Source organism: Canis lupus, chromosome 4 (assembly GCF_048164855.1).
Source record: "Canis lupus baileyi chromosome 4, mCanLup2.hap1, whole genome shotgun sequence".
Taxonomy (NCBI): Eukaryota; Metazoa; Chordata; class Mammalia; order Carnivora; family Canidae; genus Canis; species Canis lupus.
The window spans coordinates 44,906,615-44,933,635 of record NC_132841.1 but is presented as its reverse complement, the minus strand read 5'-3'; the positions used below and the strand labels follow the sequence as shown (position 1 = coordinate 44,933,635).

The 27,021-nt window shown below is 35.9% G+C and overlaps 1 protein-coding gene and 1 pseudogene across 3 annotated transcripts in view; one reads left to right on the top strand and one right to left on the bottom strand.

The window, feature by feature from the left end:
• Positions 1-27,021, top strand: part of TENM2 (teneurin transmembrane protein 2) — a 1,505,907-nt gene that overhangs the window by 748,113 nt on the left and 730,773 nt on the right. The window lies entirely within an intron of this gene.
• On the bottom strand, positions 18,842-20,171 carry LOC140631667 (lysine-rich nucleolar protein 1-like; annotated as a pseudogene).

The window sequence follows — 27,021 nt, the reverse complement described above, 5'->3', positions numbered from 1 at the left end:
ATTTGGAAAATTATTTTTCCTTTGAAGGGTGTGTAAAGGTTTAGAAATCTTGTCTATCCTGGATATAAAGTGCTCTCAAGAAAAAGGCTGCCTCATTTGCCAAATAATGAAATTTTAAAAATGTGTTTGGCCAAATTTATTATGAAAACTTTAAGAGATGTAAATAGTCAAATGTTCATTTATAGTCTTTACTAATTTAGTCATACAAAAATTTAATTTTACTCTATATTTGTTGAAATTCTAGTACAATATTCATGAGATAATTTTAATTTGATATTCATATTCAGTATCAATGGCTTTGTTATCTGATGCAGGTTTTCAGAGCTTGCTCTTTCACCTCGGTCAGATGGTTTGAGGATATAGCAGTTCATTAATTCATGCATGATGTCAATTTTATTCTAAGCCTCCAGAACCCACTACAGCTCAGTGTTTTCATTCCATTCGAAAGGCAAATGTTTACCTTCACAGTGAGTGGTTACTATATTGCTTTTTAAATTTTTTTAAGGATTTACTTTTTGATAGAGAGAGAAAGAGAGTAAGAGAATGCAGGGGTGGGAGGGAGGAGCAGAAGGAGAGGGAGAAAGAGTCTCAAGTTGACTCTTCACTGAGCATGGAGCCTGAAGTGGGGATTGATCTCATGACTCTTGAGATCATGACTTGAACTGAAATGAAGAGTCAGACACTTAACCTACTGAGCCACCTAGGCACCCCACTATATTGTTTTTGAAATGTGACATTTAAAAAAGATTTATTGGCATGCTTGTTTGCAAGCTGTATACATCCTGGGGAAATCTACCTTTTCTAAGATTTTTGTTCTATTTTTTTTTTAACCTGATTCTAATGTAGTCAGCAGACTTTCAAAAGTTTGCAAACCTAGCATTGTTTGAGATGTTTCAGGCTAATGTATCTTCTCCAAGCATATTGTGTTGTGAAAAATAACGTAATTGATGGAGCATACCATAAAAATTGTGAGCACAAATCTACACAACACCTGTTATCTAAGGGGTATTTCTTTTGGAGGGGACTTATCTTACACTTAGGTATGTATAGAGATATGTTTAATGCAGATGGTGTAACTTAAGTAATATCTAGACTGTTAAAGAATTAAATTCATAGAATATTGCTTGTGCCTAGAATAACAACATTCAAAAATTTACTTGGAAAATCCCTGTACAGTTTAAGAAATTTTCCACTCAGAGATTTCGTTTATGTTATATCTACCAATATTTACTGCATTAAAATTAAGACTGAGAAATGTTTAAAATTTATTTATTCACTTATTACCTTAAAAATGGTAACAATAAATTCATTACATGTTAACATAAAAACATACTTCATGAAAAGTAAGTATATTTCCAAAAAATTTAGTAAGAAGAATGACTTTGCTTTATTCTTTTTAAATAACTTTATTCTTGGCTCAACAAAGCTGGGTTCATTGCTTTGGTTGAAGCATATGAAGAATATCTGTCCCCCATAGATATATAGAAAGGAAATGAAGACTTTTTTTATTATTTTTTTCAGTTAACTATGGATATTCTTATCTGAGTCTATACAGAAACTCAACAAATGGTAGTTTCTTAGAAATTATTTACAGTATAGAAACTTTCTGAAAACATACTAATAAATTATTTTACTCTATTGAATTAAAATCCATTGGCCTTTCTTAAAGTGGGAATGGATCTCTTTTCTAATATAATAACATAACACCATGCCTTGGTCATTTGAAAAACACTGGTTCACTGAGATATGCTGATCTTCACAGATGGACACATTTCATTTAAAATGTCAAAAATCACATTTGTAAATATCACCATCCATTTCATCAGGAAAAAAAATGATATGTTTGAAGTTTTGGAAAGTTATTGTGCTTATGGTAGTGCATTCAAGTTTTACATGATGCTGATTTTGCTTGAGAGCTTTAATTTTATCTTTAGCAATAAGTACTCTTATTGTTGTTTTCCTTGAAGTGACTAAGTCACTTCATTCATTTTCTGGAGAATAAGAGATTCCTATTGAATATGCAAGTCTAAATAACCATAGTTGTTATCTTAAGTAAAAATAATGTAACATAAAAAAGTGAGTAGTTCAGTCCATAACTCAAAAAATTGCACAAATGTTTTTCTTCAAGACAGCTATTATTGGTTTTAGCAGAAATTATTTCATACATAATTGCCATTTCATTATCTAGAATAGTGCAAAATGTACTGAAAGGTCTAAATTTAATAAAATTAATATTCTTACTGTTTCATCTTGAGTGAGACTAGCATTTCTTCCATGTAAATAGATGGTGATGCAAAACACAGTGACTGCTAGCACAGTTTGATGCCACTGCCTTGATTCATACTAAGACACCAGCAGCTTTACCCTCAATTGTTTTTGCACTCTCAGTGAAAAAGATAATAATTCAAAAATGTTATGATGAAAATAAGTTTGACCTTGGAAAACCACTAACAGAAGAAACTAAGTAAATGGTATTTATATATAATGATGATGATGATGATGATAGCTGACATCCATTGTTTACATGTACTTTGACATTATTGCACTGTTAAAAGTTGATATTCACCAACTATTTTGGTTATCTAATCATCTCCATATTATCGCTTTGTATTTCTATTCAGTCACCAATTTTGTTAAAGTGGTTACCTACACTGGACCTTCACGTCAAAAGTGTTCATTTGTGAGATTCTATTACACTTGTAGGTAAGGTTCTTTTAAATACTACCTTACCCACACACCAAAAAAGATAGTAGTTGATAGATGGGAAGGAAGGAAAAAAGGAAGGAAGGAAAGAAAAGAAAAGTTAAGAAGTAGGAAGAAAGGCAGCAAGGAATGTAAAGAGGGAAGAAGGAGCCAAAGCAAAAATGAAGAAATAAAAGATGTGGAAGAAGTAACAAATTGAGATGAACACTGAATGCTTTTTATCTGGGTTAAAACTGAAGTTTGGTCAGAAAGGTCTTTCAAATACTGTTTGTTCAATTGAATAGCTACTTTAGATCATTTTGCTGAATTAAGCCTAGATGCTATGTCTGTTATTCTATTAAATATATCCCATTAAACTTAGGGGAAATATGAAGCCGTAATATAAGGTCCTTCTATCTATATTGTCAGAAGAACAAAATAAGCATCATGGGCTTTTTTTTGAAAAAAAAAAAAAATAGACTCATACTTTGAAAAAAAATATTTCTCTAAATGAGAAGATAGCTTGCAAGAGCAGCTTCTGCTTCTTTATCTTCTTTTTATATTTGTTTATTTTTACATAGAGGAATATAGCTGTGGTTAAAATCATTGTACTAACAACTGCCAGTGGGTGTCTGTAACTGAACTCTAGGAAAAGGCTCTGCCAGGAAACTGTCTCCTAATGATATGATCTGCATATTTTAATGAGGCTGGAAATGTAGGAAACTGCATAGACTCTGGACTCTGCTCATTCTGGGTTTTTCCCTGTCCTTGTAGATAACACATTGTTTCCCTTCATTAACATATGATAACTGGAAATGGGTTTCCTATCATCATCCACCAGCCCTATATGGCTTGACATTTTCAGAGTTCAGATGAAACACTAATAACCTTTCTGTGGTTAGTCTGTTTTGTGCTTATTCTAATGATGGCTGTTCAATCAATGAGAGGATGGCATGGCTACTACATTACGTAGCACAGAAGCAAACCTGTATCTAATTATGAGAAAAGTAAAGCAATTCAATACATTAGGAGTAAACCTTTATATTTTTTTTTACATTTTTTAACTTCCTCTCTCACTTTTCTTTTATGAGTTCCCCATTGTTTTCTTTGTTTATTTCTTTGTTTCACTCAAGTCCTTCCCTTTCTGTTCTCCTGTCCTCTTTCTCTCGTTGCTACCACCATTGTTCATTGAGCAGCTTCTATGGGTAAGGTGCTGTGCTAACCTGTGTTATGCTTTGAATAGGCATTATTTTATTTTATCTTCACAGTATTGCAAAACAATCCTGATTACTTATGACTGCTTTGTGTGTGTATAATTCAGTACATGTATAACTCTGTGTGTATAGGATGTGCATGCGTTGACATATATTAACCTGTACATTGCTAAGTCTCACCTAGTGAATGTAAGCAGAAACAAATGTGATAGGGTTGAGTAGGCTGTGCAAGGACACACAGCTAGTAAATTAGATCCTGAGTCAAACCCAGATTTATCAAAAATTCTGAGTTATCACGGCTTCTCTCTTAGGCCAAATATTTGGAAATAAGAACTGCTCTGCTGTATTCTCTTCAACCCCCAATTATTCAATTAAATTGAATACAGAATTCCAGAACAGGAGGACACTTTTCATGTTATTGTTCTGAACACACATATAAAAGAATGTCTGAGGTGCTCCTATCCCAAACTATCTCATAAGTAAATTCCATAAAGAACAACCTAGAATAGATTAAGCCTTCAAACTAAGAGTCAGAGGACAAACTCATTTGTATCCAGATAATTTTGATGTAAATGGTTCATAGATTGCTTTTTAGAAACAGCTCCAGAGATAAGGTCAAAGTAGGTAGACTTCAGTCATGAATAAATAATTTTGGATTAAAAATATCATTACCTAGAAAAAGTCATCTTAAAAGAATAGCTTTTACCATCCCAAAGGAAATGTGAACTCTTTACCTGAAAATAACTTTTTTTGTTGTTTTAGTTTTTCAGAGTTTTCTTAGCATCTTGAATTTACTGATGTCACATTTATCACTCTGAATTTGATAGTCTGTTTATCTATAGTTCCTTATTAGACTTTGGACTTGTTGAGGCTAATACTGCAAGTTCATTTCTTTACTGTGTATGGTGCCCTTGACCATAGAGTTCTCCAAACACTTTGTTGAATGAATAAAGGATTTTTAGTAGCTTAAAAGGAAAAATGGAACCATGCACCCAAAGAGTGGACCATTTTACCCCATTTTAATGCATGGCTGGCCAGATGGTTTAAAATACAGATTTCAGGACACACCACAAAGATTCTGAGTCAATAGGTCTGGGATTCCAGGAATCTGAATTTTTAAAAAGTATGTTAGGTATTTCAGACTAGCCTTGAAGGAATGTGGTTGTCTTGAACAGTTTCTGGGACTAATTAGTAAAGTGCCTGATTTGTAAGTGGCTCCAAATTTTCCCCTCTCTATTGTGCATATTTGAATGACTCCCCTAGTAGATAAGCTCTGACTTGGAACACTTACTCCATTTGTCACTTGTGTTTTGTTTCCCATCCTAACGTGAGGCTCTCTCTGGCTACATTCCTTAACTGACTACTCTCCTCTCTGAATCACTGATTGTAAGACATCCCATGATATGCATAATACACATGGCTGCCTGAAATAAGCATCAATTGCTTTTTATAATATTTTCACAAGGATATACACCTTTTTATTAGGCACAAAATTACCTCTCAAAGTATTGTCTCTCTTTTGAAAAACATTACACCTCCCAATGAGGCGAGTAGAAGAGACAGATTATGTATGTACATTCCTAAAGAGAAAGATCTAGAAATGTTATGCTTTATAAATGAACACCACACAGTATTTGCCTGAAATGGCTTCTGAAACTCTAATTCTCCAAATTCAGTGCTTTTGAAAACACCTGGGACCCAGGAATCTGCATTTTAATGAGGAACTCCGATGATTCTGATGTAGATGGTTCATACATTGCTTTTTTGAGGAACTTTGCACAAAAGATATGGTTGAAGGAGGCAGTTAATTTATTTTAACACAATTTCCAGCTTCTTTAAGTTTCCATCAGATATTTTCCTGCTTAAAACTCTTGACTAATCTTTCAGAGAATCCCTTGTGTTCTGCTAAGGACTCTAGTAGCCAGTCAGGGAAAAAACAACATATGAACATAAGGTGGGGAAATGGAATTTATGTAGCCTGGTAGCCTTGTGTTTAAGATTTTAAATATTTGATGTTATTTCTTAAAAGGCTAATACAATGGGTTTGTTTAGCACACTTTCTGACAACCCAGAATTTCCGTAAAAGATATCCAGAGGTCTGGCGAATATAACACCAAGTTTGGATATCAAAACCTTGATTTTATTCCTGATTCTGTACACATTTCCCTCAGAATGTGTTTTTTTTTTTTTTTCCTGCCTGGTTGTGTCATTTCTTTAGCAACAAAAGAATTCATTCACAGAGAGACTAGAGACATCATTTTTGCATAAAGGTATCTTAATTTTTTATAAAGAATGTTTTGGTGTATTCAGTGCTATCAGAGATGGTTGTTGTATGAAGTTCATGAGAGGCGTGCTTGCTTCCTAAGGTAGGGATCAGCAAATTTTAACCCACAAACTTAACGTGGCCTGCCACCTGTTATTGTAAGGTCCATTGGCTAAAAGTGGATTGGTCTTCTCATTTAGAGCATTTTATTTTGAAAAAAATTGAGGTTTTACATCTTTTTAATTGTTTAAAATTCAAAATCAGGGAATTTTGTCACATTTGAAAATTATTTGAAATTCATGTTAATATCCTATAAACAAAGTGTTATTGGCACACATGCACATTCCTTCATTTATGTATTGTCTGTGGTTGCTTTCGTACTACAAAAAAGCAGGGTTCTGTAGCTGCAACAGAGACCATATGTGGCGTTCACTGCTTGGCCGACTATAAATTACAGCAAAGCAGATACAACTCGACAGTGTTTCAAGTGCCACATGTGTCACCTATCTGTGAGAAAAGCCATTTCCAAAGATGAAATACATAAAATCTCATTATAGATCAGCATTAGCAGATGAACATGTGCCATAAATTTTGATGATAGGGAATGCTAACTTTGAACCCCAATTAAGCAAAATGTTATCACACACGTACAAAAATAATTTCAGTCTTCTTTTTAGTAGATGTGGATTACACAAAAAAAATGTATTTGATTATTAGATGGTATTTTGAATTTTGCCAAAAAATGCAAGAACGTTTGTTTTCTTTCTTGTTAGGTATCTACATAATATCCTCAATTTTGCTGTTTGGTCTGCAAGTCTAAAATATGTACTATCTAGACCTTTACAGAAAAAGTTTATTGACTCCTGTTATTGAGAGTCGAATGCACATAAATTATGAAATGGTTATTTCAGTTATAGAAAATATTTCATTATAATAGAACTATCTTTCATGACTATGATTTGTCCCTGAGTTTATAAGGAATATGTGTTATTGATACAAAATTTGAACAGGATTTCAAAGTATAAAGGGAAACTGCCCCCTTCCCCTTAAATTTATCCATCTGGGAGTGAATAAACTCTGCTAACATACCAACATATTTCCTTCCAGACCTTTTCTTAAATACTTTTACATATTTAAGAACTTACTTTAAAAACAATATTCAGCATCATTTAAAACTTTATGAGGGGTAGCTTTCCATGCTATTTGCAAATCTTTGTGAATCCTTTTTATGATTTAATATTATTCATTCATATGGATGTGCCATAATCTTGGTCCTCTTTTAATAGGATCATTAAGATTTGGGGGCTTGACTTTTGCCCCCTTTTTAATTCTATGATAACTGATGATTAATTTAGTAGCTGAAACCTCAGATTTTTTTTTCAGAATTCCTTAAGTAATATACTACCTTCGTTCATTTAATATATAATTCGGTTGAGGAGTTTGGACACCATACTTTAATTTTTATAAACACACACAAGCTACCTATTAGTTGCTTGATAAAACAAAGGTTGCTTTATCCTATTACAGCCTAATATTAAAATAGTAGTTATTACACAGGCTGCAAATTAAGCCAGGCCTTGAAATCCCAACTGTGTGACCTAAGTAAGATTATTAAGCTCTGAAAGTTGAGGATAATGGTAGAGTCTATCTCCTAGTGTAACAGTTAAATTAAACGCAGTAAAATATGTAAAGAGTTTAGATCAGTGTCTGGCAACCAGTGGCATCTCAAGAAGTAGTAGCTACAATATAATAAAATAGAAATATCCGGCCCTCTTCGCTCACTTACATTGAGGAACACACAGTCCTCAGGAAATACCTATTTGACTCTGGAAAGGAAATCTTTCTTTCACTACATTAAATTCAGCTTCTTCACCTTTCACACTGTCAAGTTTTCAAAAGCTGCAGCAATGCCACTTACAATATTTATATCCCTACCCAGTCACTGAATCTCTATTGAATTCTCCTTTGCCTCACCTTTACTAGATTGTTGTGAGGATTAAATTAGATAATACATGCAAAACACTTGGCCCAGCCCCTGCATGGTGTTAGCCCACCAGTACCTTACCACACACACACCAATAGTAACAAATACTGAAAAGCTGTCATCAGACAAAAGATGCCTCTTTGACTCTGGTGACCGTCTGGAAATTTTCTTCATCACCCCTCTACCTGCTCCCCATGCAGAGTGGAACCATAGAGTTTTATTGAAGAAATGGTAGACTTAGCTGCAAAAACACATGAGGGGGCTTTGCAGACAAGCTGATTAAATTACCTGTGTGTGTGTGTGTGTGTGTGTGTGTGTGTCTGTGAGTTTAGAAAAGTGAAAAAGGAGTATAAATGGGTCAAATGGAAGACATTTAAACTTGAGACCCACAGCTGTTCTGTGCTACTCTTGGTTTTTGACATCAGTTCTCCTAATAAAATATTAAATGTTAATAAAAGAAATGTTAAAACCACTACTAGTTTTTTAAAGATTTATTTATTTATTTATTTATGCTAGACATAGAGAGAGAGAGAGAGGGGCAGAGACACAGAGGAGGGAGAAGCAGGCTCCATGCTGGGAGCCCGATGTGGACTCGATGCTGGGTCTCCAGGATCACACCCTGGGCCAAAGGCAGGCGCTAAACTGCTGAGCCACCCAGCGATCCCCACTACTAGTTTTTAAGTCAAGTTCCTTTTATACTTCTGTTTCATTCAAATAGGCTTGTGGTCACCTTCCTATTCTCCTGCTCAGCTTGAAATAGTTACAAACAAGTAACTTCTCAAAATCTTTAATCTCTCTGAAATTTATACTTAGCTCAAATTTTTTTAAGCAAAACAAATATATATATTATAATTTGTTAATCTAATGCAGCTGCCAAGTTGGCTGTTTTATTTAACAATAAATTGAATACAAAAGCTCCTGGGCAGGTAGGATACCAAACTCTGAAAGTTTGGCTGTTTAATTGACATTTCATAGTGGCCTGGGCAGAAGTTTATTTCAGTGCTGGATATATATATATACACGCTTGGTGGTCACGCAGGTTAGTGCACGTGTGCATGTATATACATATAATCTGTCTTGAGGGTTATACTACATGTAAATTAAGAATGATTTTGTTTGTTTTACATATGCTCCTCCCTAGATCATAAATAAATTCATTTTAGAATTATGAAAGAAAAAAATTCATCTTTAGTGATTTTTCAGAATGTCAATCTTTGGAAATCATTGGAGAGCTATATTTTAAGCTGGCCGAATGACACCAGAAAACCATTTCACATCCTGTTATGGTTGGAAATGTGTCTCCCTAAAATTCATGTGCTGAAGTCCTAACTGTTGTTATCTGAGAACGTGGCCTTATTTTGAGATAGAGCTTTTTAAGAAGCAATCAAGTTAGAATGAGGCCATTTGGATGGGCCTTAATTCCATAAGCCCAGTGTCCTTATAAAAAGAGGGGCTTGGACCCAGAGGTATGCAAGAGAGGAGATGGCATGATGACCTAGAGGGAGAAGATGACCATCTGCAAGCCAAGGAGAGAGGCCTAGAACATTCTTCCTTCTTGGAACTCAGAGAAAACCAGCCTTGTCAGTGCCTTGATCCTGGACGTCTAGCCTCTAGAACTGTGAGACAGTAAATTGCTGGTGTTAACCTGTGGTACTGTGTTATAACAGCCCTAGTGAACTACTGCACATTGCCTGAAAGGAAGTTTAATGCTTTACAACAACAATCTATGTTAAAACACACTAAGGAAAGACAAAAGAGTTGGATTGCTTATAGGTATTGGGAAACATTTGAAAAAAAAAAAATTCATGGGGCACCTGGATGGCTCAGCAGTTGAGCGTCTACCTTCAGCTCAGGACATTATCCCGCAGTCCTGGGATCGAGTCCCACATCGGGCTCCCTGCATGCAGCCTGCTTCTCCCTCTCCCTCTCTCTCTGCCTCTCTCTCTCTCTCTCTCATAAAAAAATAAAATCTTTAAAAAATGAAAAGAAAAAAATTCCCATGTATGAAATTAGTCTCAATCACCTCATAACACAGAGGCCACACTTAAGAGTCAGAATCCATCATTGACTTCCATCAGAATGTTTCAGCCCTCATAAAATGTTTAAAATAGGAGCTATGGAAGATGCGGGGTGTCAGATGAACCAACTTTTTTTAAGGTAAAAGAAAAACCTCTCCCAAAACATCCTGAATTCCATTGCATATATCCCATTGCTTATATTCTAGTAAAAAAAAAAAGATCCATCATCAGTATTCTGGTGAGTATAGTGTAGTCTGAGCCTGGGATTCGTAATTTACTTGGGGCAGTTTCGGTCTCTTTAATATTTCTCCCCCAGGGTTGAGGTCTTCATCCAGCTGGTGTCCTTATTGGGTTGTCAAATAAAGGATCATGAGGCTTTCTAAATCCTAATGTTGTTGGGGCTGGTAATTCATGAGTAGTAGATGCAGAAACCACAGGGAAAATCTCAGAGCACCAGGAGAACTAAAGACAGGAAGACAAGAGTCTCTACGAGCCTCCAGATTAATCTTCCCAGGAAGGAGCGGAGACACTAATGCTTGAGAAACATAAAAACAGACTCCAAAAAGCGGTAAGGATAAAACCACATTATAGCTTTTACTTATTTTGTTGGACTTTTATTCCCAAATCACACAATTGTCTGAGATGATTTAATGCACAATTACATAAAAAATGAAATTAACATGTTTTTAAAAGCATAAAAGCAACTGCTAAATAAAGCCATAACATTTTTCTCTGCGCTACTAAGATAATGAACCGTATTTTTCATCTCTAACTGTGCTTCTGTGTCATGAGTATGGAATTTGGGGCAGGAGAGGGGGGCAGGGAAATAGACCTTCGTTGCTGAGAGGCTGTCTTACAGTTCCCTGGGAAGTGGCTTTTGTCACTTCCAAAGTACAGTCGGTTGAAGAATGAAACAGCAATGTCTGGGAAGAACTGTGTCACTATGACACCAAATGCCTAAATGCTCTAAGTTACAGGGGGAAGGTAAGAGCAAAGTGAGGGTGGTATAAGCTACACATTTTGAATTTTGGTACCTATGGGGCACAAAATGCTGACTATTAACTCAAGAGACAGCTTTCCTTTTGATGTAAGGTAGAGCAACCTTAATAATGATGTATACCTATGGACGCAAATACACACATATGTGACGTTTGATAGGGGCTCTTGACATTCATGCATATGAACATGCAAATTATATATACAATATACATTTGTAAATGCACACCACTCATATTAAAACTTTTCCTAATGTCTAATTGAAATGTCCCCTCATTATTATTATCCGTAAGGTATCCTTCAGCTTCTGGGGGGAAAATCAAATCATGTCTTATTTTCAGAATGATTTTTTTAAAGAATTTATTTATTTATATGTGAGAGACACAGAGAGAGAGGCAGAGACATAGGCAGAGGGAGAAGCAGGCTCCTTGCAATGTGTGACTCGATCCCAGGATCCCAGGATCATGACCTTAACCAAAGGCAGCTGCTCAACCACTGAGGCACCCAGGTGCCCCTCAGAATGATATTTATAGAGAGCATGGAGTAGTGTAGTGAAAAATGAAAACTAATGATTCTATTCAAAGGTTGAAAAACCAGAAACACACAAGAGAATCTACCATATTCCAGACCTGTGCTTGTATTTGTTTGTTTGTTTGTTTTCCTCTTGCCCTTAGGGAGCTCAGTCTGATTTTTTGTTTTTGTTTTTGTACCATTCTTTAAATAATATCTAATACAATTGGGGTGCTTGGGTGACTCAGTTGGTTAAGAATCTGCCTTTGGCTCAGGTCATGATCCCAGGGTCCTGGGATGGAGGCAAGCATCATGCTCCCTGCCCAGCAGGGGTCTACTTCTTCCTCTCCCTCTGCTCTTCCCCCTTGCTCTCTCTCATTCTCTCTCTCTCTCTCTCTCTCTGAAATAAATAAATAAAATCTTAAATAAATAAATAATACCTAATACAAGTTACCAGTGCATGGATATATGCCAAGAGAATACATCACTAGAGAAAAGAATATAATTTCAATGCCTTTTTTTTCTCTGCTACTCAAGTACTAGATGACATTTGATTAAGGAACCTATACAAATTAGAGATGACAACCCCATCACCTATATTATATGCTTTGCCCATGCAAGATGGGCATTAACCACAGGATCCAATCAGTGCTTGATGTAATACACCTTTTTATATTTTACACAATTTCAAATGAATAGGAAGGAAAAAATCAAAAGAGGAATTAAATTTCATATTTATGAACAAATTAATGGAAAGTTTTATGGAAAAGTCTGGAAAAATATACATATAGACATGTAAATACCAAGAGATTATTGTACTAGTGCAACAGGTACAAAATAACGTACTAGTTAGCCTGGAATTCTGACAGAGTGACCTGTAGGCCTCTCATTTTACCTGGTGGCACAGTGTAGCTGTTTGTGGAGATATTTTCTTTGAGGATTCAGGCCAGGCTCTAGTCTTATTTCAGTTACCTCTAGTTTGGGGCCTGGGTATTTATATCAGTTTAGAAAGTTCTCTGTGAGGATCTTACTTATTCAGAATAATACCTGAATTTGCACAGATCTGTAGGAAATGGTATGTCAGAAAAGAAAGCTTCAGAGGAAAACTAAAGACCTTCAGCCAAAACCAGAACTAGACAGACTTGCGTGTATCTGTGTGTGTGTGAGTATACATGCTTCTGTGTTTGTGTACATGTAGGTACGAGTGCATGTGTTTGCATGTATTTCTATGTGTGTTTGCATATGTATTCTTATATGTGTATTTACATGTTTGCCTGTGGTTGTGTGTTCATGCATGCATTTTGCTGTGTGTAGTGTGTATATGTGATTATATTTCTGAGCTTTGTGTGTCTGAGTGGGGTTTGATGCCTTTTTACCAGTCTTAAAGTTTTGTGTTTGTCTTGTAATTAACTGTCTCGGGTCTATTTGGACTGCTATAACAAAACATCACAGACTAGATGGCTTAGAAGCAGCATAAATTTATTGCTCACAGGTCTGGAGGCTGAAAAATGAAATCAGAGTGCCAGCATGACTGGGTTTGGGCCCTCTTCTAGGTTGCAGACTTCTGGTTTTTTGCTCATCTAATGGAGGTGCCTGGAGCCTGTTTAGTAGACTTATGACCTCATGATTTAAGCACCTCTCATAGGCACCCCCTACAAATGCCATCACCTTTGAGAGTTAGGGTTTCAACTTATGAATTTTGGAGAAGCACAAACATTCAGACCATAGCATCAACTAATGGTATTTCTATCTCCGCAAACCAATTCTGCTAAATTTTTTGGCAAGTAAGTATCCAATAAGAAATTATATGAAATGTAAAATGGGAGACAAAGGTGTAGGATTTCTTAGTTGTGTTACTCTTGAAAACTTCTGGTGGAACATCACACCCAAGTCTCAGTTACCAATTGTGTGTTCAATTATTTTGCTCTACATCTGTTACAACAAGATGCAATACAAAATTTAAAGAAATGCTCAATGCTTTCTTACTCATTATTAACATAATATATTCTAGTCATAAAAAAGTATAACATAAAATTGTGAAAATAATGTGAAAAATAGATAAAATAGAGATTACATTAGTTCCCACAAAATTCACAGACAATATTTGAATAGGTAAACAGAATTATAGAGCAAAATACAATGAGTGTCAGATCACACCCTTTTTCTTCTGTTGAATAATGTCACTCCAGGAACTTTCCCTTCTCTCCCTTTTACCATAACTTCTTCTCTTTTTTATTGGATTTTAAGTATAAGCATGAAATAGACTGTTATATTGCATATTTAAAAATATCTATTCTTGGGATCCCTGGGTGGCGCAGAGGTTTAGCGCCTGCCTTTGGCCCAGGGTGCGATCCTGGAGACCCCGGATCGAATCCCACATCGGGCTCCCAGTGCATGGAGCCTGCTTCTCCCTCTGCCTGTGTCTCTGCCTCTCTCTCTCTCTCTCTCTCTGTATGACTATCATAAATAAATAAAAATTTTAAAAAAATAGATAAAATCTTTAAAAAAAAATATCTATTCTTGGTCCCACTTCCCTGGCTCACAGTGGTCCTAATCATTCCCTTCTCTTAATGGAAATATGCCTTGAAATCATTATCCTACACTCACTCTCCTCTCTCATTCTTAAAACACACCCTAATCCACTAAAACTGACTTTGTAAAGGTCATTAATGACATCTATTTTGCTAAATCCAATTTTCCATTTTTAATCTCATCTTACTGGACCTATAAGTACCATTTGACCTAGTAGATCACTCCTTCCCCTGGAATATTCCATTCTCTTGGCTTCCAGGGTAATTTTACTCCTAACTCATTAACTACTCTTGCTGAGTCTCCTTTGCTATTTTCTTTCTTCTGTCTGACCTTTTCATCTTGTTGTTTGCTAGGGCCCATTCACTGGAACCTTCTTTTAACTATGTAATATCCACCTTGCTTTGGTGGTCTTATCCAGTTTTGTGCCTCTATTTTTGTGAGATCTAATTTTGCATGAAATTTCTCTTCAACTCCATATTTACATACTCAACTGCTTACTTAGTATTTGCACTTAGAGATCTAATAAATATCCTAAACTTGACATGTCCAAAATAGAATTCCTGGTCTTTTCTTCCAACTGACCCTAGCACAGCCTTCCCCATTTGAGTTAATGGTAACTCCATCCTATTTTCTCAGAGTAAAATCCTTAACATAGTCCTTGATTCATGCCATGCCACTCCCATATCCAGTTCTCTTAGTTATTATAGTTTAGAAACATCTCAATAATCTAACCACTGCTAACCACTTACAGTGCTATTATTCTATTCTAAGCCACCATCCTTGCTTCCCTGGATCATTGCATTGGTTTTCTTAAAAAAAAAAAAAAAAAAAAAAAGTCTCCCTAATTTCACTCTTGCCTCCTTCAATCTCTGTTTTCAAAAAATTTTAGCCAGAATGATCCCTTTAAAAGATAAATCACACTGTGCTCCTCTTCACTTCAAATCCCTGAAGTGGCTCTCTCCAGTTCACTCTAAGGCCAAGTTCTTACAATGACCCATGCGGTTCACTATCTTCTGGGCTTTCAGTACTCTTTTTCATTTCTTCTACACTCCAGTATATTGCACCCACCCCCCCTTGCAGGTTCTAGAAATCTCCAGGCATGCCCTTCCCTCCAAGCCAGTGTACTTTCTAGTTACTTTGGATTACTATTCTTCAAAGCCATGAAGCTCACTCCTTCTATCTTCAGGCATTTGCCTAAGTATCACTTTCTCAGAGATCTTTCATGACCAAGCAGTTTAAAGTTGTTGCCACACCACTCTCCAGGATTCCCATACTCCCTATATCCTATCCTAATTTATTTTTTCTATAGAAGACTTACCACCTTTGGGGGTGCCTGTGCAGCTCAGTGGTTGAACGTCTGCCTTTGGCTTAGGAGTTTCTGGGGTGCTGGGATAGAGTTCCATATCAGGAACACAGGAAGCCTGCTTCTCTCTCTGCCTATGTCTCTGCCCCGTCTCTGTCTCTCATGAATAAATAACTAAAATCTTAAAAAAAAAATAACCTTACCACCCTCTAATGTACTATCCAATATGCTTGTTCATGGGTTTTATTGCACCCTAGACTGTATGCTCCGTTAACACAGGCCTTTTTGTACATTTTGTTCACTGCTGTTTATATCCTCAGTGCCAACCACAATAGGACTCAATATACGTTCTTTTCAGAAATGAATAATGATATTATTGGCATTTCACTACATATATTACATGATGACAAGTTTTTTTTTTCATCTAATATTACCCTGAGAAAATTCTCATTTTGCTAGGTATTTTTACCTACTATGGTATGATTTGTTTCTGGTACCAAATAGTATTCCATTGTATTAATGTTCCATCACTTATTAGATCCTTTTTACTGGATATGTACATAGCTTGAATTTTTAATGTAAAGAATACTACCTACATAAATATCTACCTACGTAAATATTTGTATGCCCTTCATTATTTTCCAGGAATTATTTTTCTGGAAGAAGTAATTTGGGACAAAAGTGTTTGCTGATTTTATGGATTTAGATATATATTACCAAATTAACCTCCAGAAAGTTAGCATTTCTTTACTCTGCCATCACAGTTTATAAGGGTACTCTTTCCCAGCACACTAAGCCACATTTTATATTGCTATTAAAATAATCTTGCCAACTTGATACACAAAATGTGTATAATATTTTTAAATTAACTTTTTATTCTGGAATAATTTTAGACTTAGAAACAGTACAAAGATAGAATCTTCCCTAATGCTAACACTTTATATGACCTTTATACATTTGCCAAAACGAAGAAATTAAAATCAGCATATAATGATTAACTAGCTCTACTATTAATTTTTTCTCTGCTGAATCCCACCTTCTGCACTTGTCATTTATATGTCTTCCTTCATGAAATGTAATTCTATGTCACTTGTTAGTTTTCTTATTGTATAATGTATTTTTGATGAATTAATATTGTCTGTTTTAAATATGGTAGACTAAGATCTATTAAACACAGTGATAATTTATACTCATGTCTCAAAATGTCTATCATGTCATCAGTAATCCTCCAGAATTGTTAGATGTTATATGACAAAAGGATTGCATCATCATAAATATTTGGAAAATAGTAATATATTCTGTAGTACAAGCCCTGCTTTTTACAAAGATTACTCAGATTAAAGTTATTTTTTGATGTGTTAGTTCATGATTTATTAGTTAAATTTCTCTATTGCAAGTGGCAAAAAAGTCTAACTCAACATGCTTAAAAACAAAAGACAATGAATCTTTTGATGTAATAGAAAGTCCTAGAGTAAGGTTGCTAGTTTCAGGAATCTAATGTTATCGTTAGGACCTGGCATCTCGGTATTTCTCAAGTTTGTGCAATGACTTCATTTGTCACTATCTGCAGGATGCTAAGGGGGCTTTGAGCAAACATTTTATGGATCACTTACTTGTTTCTGAACCAATCACAGTGACACGATGAATAAATTATGTTGAATTTTTTTTCCCAGAGACAAATGTCCATTCTCAAAGGTAAATGGAATCTCATACACTGAAATTAGAAAGAAAGATATCAATCAATCAATAAATAAATAAAATAAAATAAAATAAAAAATAAAAAAGAAAGAAAGATATCTTTAAAACTGTGAGCTGTTTACTGGAGTAAGTATGAATTTCCTGGAATTAAGTAATAAATGTCTACTATCTACTATTGTTAGATATCACACATGATCATTAAGAAATCTACTTCAATTTCAGATGAGACAACAGTATCCCAAAATTGTCAGGAGTATTGTTTTCAATTACCAGTGAGATAAGTAGGATAAACTTTTTTTTTTTTTGTCTTGAATTCAGGTAGTTAACAGTGCTATATGAGCTTCAGGTGTACAATATAGTGATTCAGCACTTTCATACATCACCCAGTGCCCATAAGTCCACTCCGTAATCTCCATCACCTATTTCACCCATCAACCCACTCATCTCCTTTCTAGTGACCATCAGTTTGTTCTCTATAAGTAAGAGTCTGTTTCTGCTTTGTCGCTCTCTTATTTTTTCCCTTTACTCATTTGTCTTATTTCTTAAATTCCACATATCAATAAAATCATATGGCCTTTGTCTTTCTCTTATCAACTTATTTTACTTAGCAAAATTCTCTCTACCTCCATTCATGTCATTGCAAATGGCAAGATTTCATCCTTTTTTATGGCTGAATTATATGTATATATCTTCATCTTCTTTATCCATTCATCAATTGATGGATACTTGGGCTGCTTCCATATCTTGGCTATTGTAAATAATGCTGTAAATGTATGTTTATACATAGGGGTGCATGTATCCCTTTAAATTAGTGTTTTTATATTCTTTGGGTAAATACCCAGTAGTGTGATTGCTGGATCATAAGGTAGTTCTATTTTTTAACATTTTGAGGAACCTCCATACTGTGTTCCACAGTGGCTGCACCAGTTTGCATTCCCACCAACAGTGCACAAGTGTTCCTTTCCCTGTACATCCTTGCCAACACCTGTTGTTTCTTGTGTTCTTGGTTTTAGCCATTCTGATTGGTATAAGGTGATATCTCATTATAGTTTTGATGTACGTTTCCTGGTGGTAAGTGATGATGAGCATCTTTTCAGGTGTCTATTGGCCATCTGTATTTCTTCTGTGGAAAAATGTTCATCTCTCCTGCCCATTTTTAATTGGATTATTAATTTTGGGGTATTCAGTTTTATAAGTTGTTCTTATATTTTGGATACTAATGTTTTATTGGATATGTCATTTGCAAATATCTCTTCCCGTTCTATAAACTGCCTTTTAGTTTTATTGATTGTTTCCTTTACTATACAGAAGCTTTTTATTTTGATGCTTTTTTGTGTGTATGTGCTTTTGTTTCCTTTGCCACTGGAGCATACCTAGAAAGAGGTTACTATGGCCAACATCAAAGGAGTTACTACTTGTGTTCTCTTCTAGGATTTTTATGGTTTCAGGTCTCACATTTAGGTCTTTAATCCATTTTGAATTTATTTTTGTGTATGATATAGGAAAGTGGTTCAGTTTCATTCTTTTGCAGGTTGCTATCCAGTTTTCCCAACACCATTTGTTGAAGAGACTAGCTTTTTCCCATTGGATATTCTTGCCTCTTATGTCAAAGACTAATTGATCTTTTTTTTTTTTTTGAGTGAACCCAGGCAATTTTATTACTTCATCCCTGAACCTCAGTTTCCTCATCAGTAAGATGGGGATAATAGCACCTATTTCATAATTACTAACTACATTAATGCAAGGGAAACACAGTAGTACGTACCTGGCACATACTAAGCACTCAGTAAATTCAGCTATTATTTATATATGCTGATGTCTTCAAACAGGGATTGAATCTTAATACAGAAAACAGGAGATGTCAACCACTCATATGTTCTCTTGGCTTCTGAAACATGAGCTCTCTGACCCCAGTTCATCCAAGCACATGGGCATAGGTTTCCTTAATCACTGCAGAGGTGTGATTTGAGACAGTTGTCAGATGGCTTCCAACTGCATAACTGAATAATAAAAGCAATTTTGGCTGTTTTGAAGGACTAGACAGTAGACTTTAATCTTCAAGCTTGATGGACTTGGAAGCATTCCTGTCAATATAAAAGATTTTGTCTGGAGTAGAGGAGAAGCCAAGGCTAGCACCACGCTTGTACTTCCAGCTCATGGCCCGGTCATAGTCCCCTGCTGCAGGTTCTGCTGTAGGGTGTTGGCTGCCTTCTTGTTGAGAGCCATGTTGGGCCTTCCAATTGTGTTAGAGGAGCAGTTGAATGAAGGGGACATATTTTTAAAGCCACCCATAAGTTTGAGAAATTTCAGTTTCTGTTCCTCGTTTTCAAAACCAGCAGTATCCCACTGGCCAAACTGAGTTCCTGTCCACTTCTTTGGTTCAGAAACTTCTGTTTTGCCTGACTCATGATCGATCTCTTCTTGCAAGGCCTTTTGCCTCACCTGGTCTATGTGTGCCTCAACCATGTTGCCTTTCTTTTCCAACACCACCTCTAAGTCTGTCAGGCTCCTCTTCCCAAGATTCTCCTACTACTCTGCTCTCTTTCCCCTTCTTTTTATTCCTCTTCAGAGCTGGTTCCTCAATCCCTGGCTGCTCTGTCTTTTTCTTGGACTTCATTTTCTTCTTTGCATGGGGTTTGGGGTTATGTCTTATTGGGATATATTCTGGAGCCTCAATTTTGACTGCCTTCTTACTTCCTTTCCTAGGGTTTCTCTCTACAGACTTGGAGCACTCAAGGTGCCCTAGAGAAGTATCTCCCTTCTGGTGGATTTTCTTTTTCTTCTTCATCTTCACACTGCATTCTCTGGGGCTCCCCTGCTTTCATTTCTGCCCTGAGGTTGTCTGCTCCTCACCATCTTTTCCCACTGAAAAAGTGTATAGAGCATCCCCAGACTCACAGAACCAAGGGTCCTTGGCTGAGGAAGCTCCCCTGCTTTCATTTCTGCCCTGAGGTTGTCTGCTCCTCACCATCTTTTCCCACTGAAAAAGTGTATAGAGCATCCCCAGACTCACAGAACCAAGGGTCCTTGGCTGTAGCCTCCTGGGTCTTTTTCTCCTTCTTGTGCTTTTTGGGTTTCTTGCCAAATCTGGTCACCTCCTCGTCCTCTCTGGGGTCTGGAGAGGTCTTCTTTTGCCGCAGGGGGCATGGCTAGAGGCTGTAAGGACTTTCTCTTCTTTTTCTTCTCCCCACCTTGAAACCCAGATGAACCAAGAACCTGCTTCCTGGAGCTGGACAACTTCCCTGTCCGTCCAGCACGTAACACAGTCTCAGGTTCTAGGCACTCCTCACAGAGGGTGCTGTGGCCCTTCTTTTTCTTCTTTTTCTTCACTAGAGGCATCTCAGATGCCTGCTCTAGGACCACACCCTTCGAAGGGGATGTGGCTCTTGTGGAACAGATCTCACTGAAATAAGTATCACTGTTTGAGTATTGAGTCTCTGGTTCTTTGACCACCTTCTTCTTTTTCTTCTTTTTCTCTGGGAGCCCAAGGCCCAGGTCTCCTTTGTGGGTTTTGGTGATCATTTCCTCAGGCCAGTCTTCCCTGCCTCCACATGAAACTAATTGATCATTTAATTGTGGGCTTATTTCTAGGTTTTCCATTCTGTTCTATTGATCTATATGTCTATTTTTGTGGCAGTACCATACTCTTTTGATGACTACTGCTTTGTAATATAGCTTGAAGTCTGGAATTGTGATGCCTCCACATTTGCTTTTCTTTTGCAAGATTATTTTGGCTATTCAGTGTCTTTTGTGGAAAAAAAAAATTCGCCCCATTCTACTTATGATGGAACTCACCTCAATGAAATAAAATTAACTGGTACTAAAAGCCTTTTTTTCCTCCCTTATTCACTGATTGTTCTTTCCATCTGTAACTTCATTACTTATAACCATTACTCATAACCACAGAGAAAACAACACTCAACATCAGCTTTTAAAGTGATACATCAGCCACTATGCCAATTATTAATGCCTTTTGTTCAAATGTTCTAATGATCCATTCTCTATGGTACATTTCACGAACATATTTGAAAAATGTTGAGGCTTTCGCCAAAATGCTGTCATCTGTTATCCCAATGATCTGCTTAGATCTCCTACTGTGCATCTCCTGATCTTTCTTTTGTTTTTCTATATACCCACACTGTTGTCAAGGATACTCAGCTTTCTATGCTCTTGTCTAAACAGGCCACAAGGTGTTGTATTAAAAGTCCCAATTAAATGCATATAGCCATTCACCTGTATATTCATCTCGTTACTCCCTTGCCCACCCACATTCAACTAACTACCTGGTCTAAAGAATACCAAGGGGTCAGAAGTCATCAAGAGAATGAACAAAGTACGTGGGATCTCTGGGTATCACATAATAGCTGTGGCAATGTTATCTCAAGTAATTGTTGCCCTAGCAAAGCAAAATAAAATTAGATTGGAAAGATGTAAATAAAAAGAGTGAGAAAGCAAGGGAATATGGACAATTTTTAAATGTTATGTCTATAGCATTGTTAGTATTTTAAAGGCTAAATGGGTATTTTCAATGTAAATTTTATTGCTTTAGGTAGAGCAAGAGAGAAATTGATGAGATAGCAGAGATGCCTTTATATCATTGTAAAATTACAGAAATCTTTGAAATTCAAATTGCATTATATACTTAGTAAATGTCTATTTATATATCATTTTCAATTTATGAGGCAGTGTAGAGTAGTGACTAAGAGCATAAGTTTTAAAATTAGGGAGATTATTGTTATTGTCACTCTCACCCACGACTTGAACATCCTTGAGGAGCACATAACCCTATTTGGGACTGAGTTCCATGATCTAGAAAATGAAATTACAAAAATTATTAATAATAGCACCTACATCATGACATCTTATAAGGATGCAATAAGATAATGCATGTAATGGGCTGAATACAGCTTCTACACAAAGGAAGAAAGAATTAACATATGTTAGCTTTCATTAAATAATACATAATTCTGCTAAGGAAGTTTTGAGCAAATGGCTCCTTTTATTTTATATTCAGTTTTTGTAATTTTATAAAATTTACATGGCTATTTTTAATAATTTGTACAAAGCTTTGCATATTTTCCAATAAGCTATCCCTGGTGCTATGCAAAGGTAAAAAGCAGTCAAAAGATCTGGGAAGGCTTAGTCTATTGAAGAGAATTCCCAGTGGGGATGTGGTGCTAGCCACTGTGAGAAAGAGGTTACAATTATCCTATGTGATCACAGGGAAAAGGAATAGGTAAGTGAATGGAATGTTTGGGAAGGCAGATTTTGCTTCATTGTAAAATGATTTTGGCTTACCCAAAAGTTCAAAGCTATCTTACAGTGCTTAAAGTCCGCTGCGAGAGCAAGTTAGCTCCTTGTCTCTGGAGGTTTCCAAGCAGAAGCTGGACAAAATCTTAGCCAGGAAATCATAGAGGAGATGTACTTGCAGGACAGGGATTGGGCATGGGTTAGGTGATGCGATTGATAGGAGCCCTTCCTGCTGTGGGATTCCATGTTCTGATTTGTGAAAACAAAAGTCAGATATTTTTGTCCTTGATAGATTCATATTCATTAACTCATTCACTCAGGAAACTTACTGATACCATGGGAAATGTTATGGAACTATGTTTATTAAGACCATATATCATTGAATCTTATATACTTGTGTTGCATTAAATTTATTGTGGTTTGGGCAAGTGACTTGACTTCTCTGAAGCCTTCATTTACTCATTTGAAAATAGAGTAACAGTAGTTTCTACCTCATAGAATTTTTGTGAGTATCTAATAAAATCACCTTAGCACAGTTCCATCTAGTAAGCACTCAATAAATATTTGCTATTGTTACTATTGTTATTGAATGAATAAGAATAGTGAGCTATGCATGATCAAAGATGAATTACTTGCTGTCTTACCTTTTAAGCATTTTGTCAGTAAGAAAGATTTGAGCCAAATATCTAGAATCCAAGGGAATACATAATATTTGTAAATGTTTCTATAGGACTACACTCATTATTGAGCATAAATGTTTAGATAGATAGATAGATAGATAGATAGATAGATAGATAGATAGATATAGCAAGGAATGGTCCCTGAAACCATGAAATTGCTAGTGGAAAAAGAATATTAAATCAAAAAGGCCCACATAAAATAGGGTAAAAGTCATAGACAATGACATGGGAATAGAAGGTGTGGCCAGGACCCACCTGGCTGAGGAGGCAACATAGTCTGTTACTTGGTGATGGAAAGGAGTTTAGAGGGAAGAAAGTTGACTTCTAGTCGAAATAATTAGGATAACCTTTATGGAAAAATGATATTAGAGTTAGTTCTTAAAGGATTATTAGAATTTCATGATCCATCCATTAGTTGATTCACTCAACTAGTACTCTGTATGTGAGAGAGTCACTTAATTAACACTGTAAATTCAAGAGAACATTCTGCCATGGAAGATAAGATAAAGAACAGGCAGCTGCCTCTATCAGATGAAAGAGAGCAACAATAGTACCAGAAGTAAGAAAATACACTTCTTGCAGAAAATTTAACAATTGAGAAAAGTCTAGGAAAGCAAACTTATCTAAAGTTTTGAAGGCTTAGAGGATGTAGAAGAACTTAATTTTTTAGACAATAAGGAGTTAAGTTAAAATCTTTTTAATAAGTAAGTAATAGAATTGAATATTTGGAGGATAAACTCAGGGGCAGCTAGGAAACTCTCTCAATACTTATGTGTGATATATGATTTCTTGCTTATTCATTCATCCATCTATATATTCAATCTTTTGCCAACTATTGACACTATGAGTCCAGTCCAAAGAGGATTAGTAGAGGGTTTTCCTACAAATAGAGAAAGTTACAAATATAAATAGGTGTGAAACAGACATATTTGAAGTCAACACATGAAGAGAACTATGATTTCGAGTGAAGTGAAGGTTTAAAGAAGTAACAGTAAATGTGTTTTCTCTCTTCTTCTTTGGGAAAATAGAAGATTCTTTTTTAAAAAATCCAATTATGCCATTTTTCTAACTCTACCTTCGTCTGTTATGAGCAAGACTTAAAGTTGGACTGAACAGATGACCCTAGATAAAAAACACTAGGATAAGAAAAACCTAATATATTCAACCAACTGCAATAATTCATATTTTTAAGATTTCATTTAGACTATTATGAATAATTTTAATATACAGTCTCTAAAATTGATGAACTGTGGTTAGATGACATTTTCAATCCACAAAGGCAAATGAATTTATTTAGATGATATACAATTTTTATAATGGTGGAACTTTTTAATATAAAGTTTTTATTTTAATACTTTAAAATGAACACCACACACATTTGTTGAGAAGGCCTCAAGGTCAAAATTTTCAAATGCCACCACGAGTTTTGTTCAGATAATGCAAACTCATAGTTCAATAAACTTGTAAGTAATCAGGCTACTTTTCTCTTAAGTCCACAAAGTAACATAAAATTTTCTCTATAAAGTTAAACGTTCACACATTTGGTAGTGTAGACAGCCAGAATTGACATAAATCGGAAGGCAGTGTTGACCATGGCAAAATGGGAGTTGCGCTTGAAAATTCTTTGTGGACGTTTCCCTAGCCTACCATGGCAACTTCTTTAACATGGTTTCTGCCCACAGGATCATGTGGGTGTGCCGAGAGTAGCTATATATGTTTTATGACCCAGCCTCCCTGGCATAGATTATTAGAACAGAAGCAAGATGTGCAACACTGGCTGGATTTAGCAGCTTGCAGCAGATGTTCTCCTGGAAATTTGAATAATGGGAGTTGGGAAGAAGTGCATGTTAAGGAAGTTGCCAGAACATCAGAAGGCAATACTCTGTGGTGGTTGCCCACCCTCTTCCTGAATTACCTAATTAGTTCTTCTTTCATGTGGATGCCTTCAGGTGTCCAGTATCCTTACAATGAAATTTCTGTGTTGTTTAGGATAACTTAAATTAGTTTTGATTGTTCACAACCTAAAAACAAGGCAAACAAAAAGAAATTAATCTTTATAGTTCTTTTACGGTTATAGTCAATAACTATTTGAATTTGTAAAGTTAGTCTAACGTTATATAGTCAGTATCAAGAGTTTTTCACCTTCAGAAATAATAGGTCATTGAAAGAAAACTGATTCTTGTGCCCCCAAACCCAGTGTTACATAGGTTCTCTCATACTTTCCTCTACCACATACTAGCCCATACCAAAGAGAATTCCTAGTGCAAGCAAAGAAAATGCAGCCATGCCACAAATATAGATGAGCTTGAACTCTAAATCAATTGGAATGGGTTTTAAAACAGAACTAGGACAAGTCCTTTTAGAAATGAAGTTAGGGCAGAAAATAGTACTTCCAGGGTAGCATTGTGATCTTGATGTGATTCATTTCAGCCTATTGCTCGAAATATTCACAAAATTCTCCTTCCTCATTTAGTTCTCTGAACTGTTCAAGGATATGTTTATCAGCAGCAGGAAGAAATGCCTGGTAGCTTTAGAAGATTGCCCTGTCTCTTTATATTACTTCTTTCAACTCTGATGTTTACTTCGATTTTTTAAATGACACTGAGGGGATCTGTAGGTTCAGATGGATTTTACTAAGCTGAAACAATGTCACAGAGACCAAAACTCTTCCCAAACAACAGTACTCAGTTATTAAATACTTTCTCTTTGTTCATTATACGTCTTCCTTTTTGTTGTTGTTATTGTTTTTCTTTAGCGCCACCTATTAAAAATTAATGAGTGCAAGATGATCTTCGAAGAGCATCCAGTTTTGTTGTTATTGTTGTTAGCAGGTGTAATTCAAGAAAAGTATATTGCAGAAACTTCCAATACAATGCCCCTTCCTGACAATTCAATTGAGAGATGCTATTACTATTTATTAATTGCTTGGGCTGCACTGTCATGGTTTATGATGTTAGCACAGACCCTCGATTGAGTTACGTTCTTGTATTCAATTAGAGACTGTGTGTTATTGTACATGTTAACACTGTAGAACCACAGATGCTAGCCATCTGTAGATTTGATTTTTTTTTCCCTTGTAGCCCTCAAAAATGGAGCAATTTAAATCAGTACTCCTAGAGAGACTTACAAAATAAAATAAGCTCATAAGCACATCAGTTGCAGATTTAAAAACAAGGGCAGTGTAAAATTTAAATTTGAAAGACTATCAAAAGTATTTGCATAATTAGAATCTTGGGACATTTTAATCATTCTGGGTGGTCACTTAAAGCTGAAGAGGAGGAAATGCTGGTTTTACCAGCCAAAACATTATTCTCTGGCTAAATGAGAACACTGTTACAATGTTATAAGATCAGAGTAAGTAGGATGATAAAATCAAAAGGGATAAAACTCCTCAGGATAAAAAAAGATGCATGAGTAGCAAACCAGGCCTAGCAGAGCACTTAAGAGAGAAAGAACCTGTTCCTCACTTCCTTCTCCCCTGATGTCTGATGAACTATTGACACTTTCCAACATAAAGCAACTTTTCATAATAAGGAGGCAGAGTAGGAAAGATACCTGGCTTGCATCAGGGTCTAATTCCTCAGACTCTTTTTATGAATTATTTCAAATAGATATCCCCCTACAAAATAGACCCTTACTAAAAAACCTCAATACTGCATTATCCTTCCAGGGCAATCTTTTACCTTTGACAACTGAACATTCACCATGGTCAGTTTTGTCACTTAATGTCACTATGGATTGAAGATCTCCCGCTTTTGCACAATCATGACCTTTTCTTTGAAAACATGAGGCATACACCCCATTGCTCTGGCCAAATTCCAGGTTAGGTAATTACATTCTGTTACCTAAAGACCCCCTGTGGTTTCAATTAGAAAAATCGTTTTGCCTCAT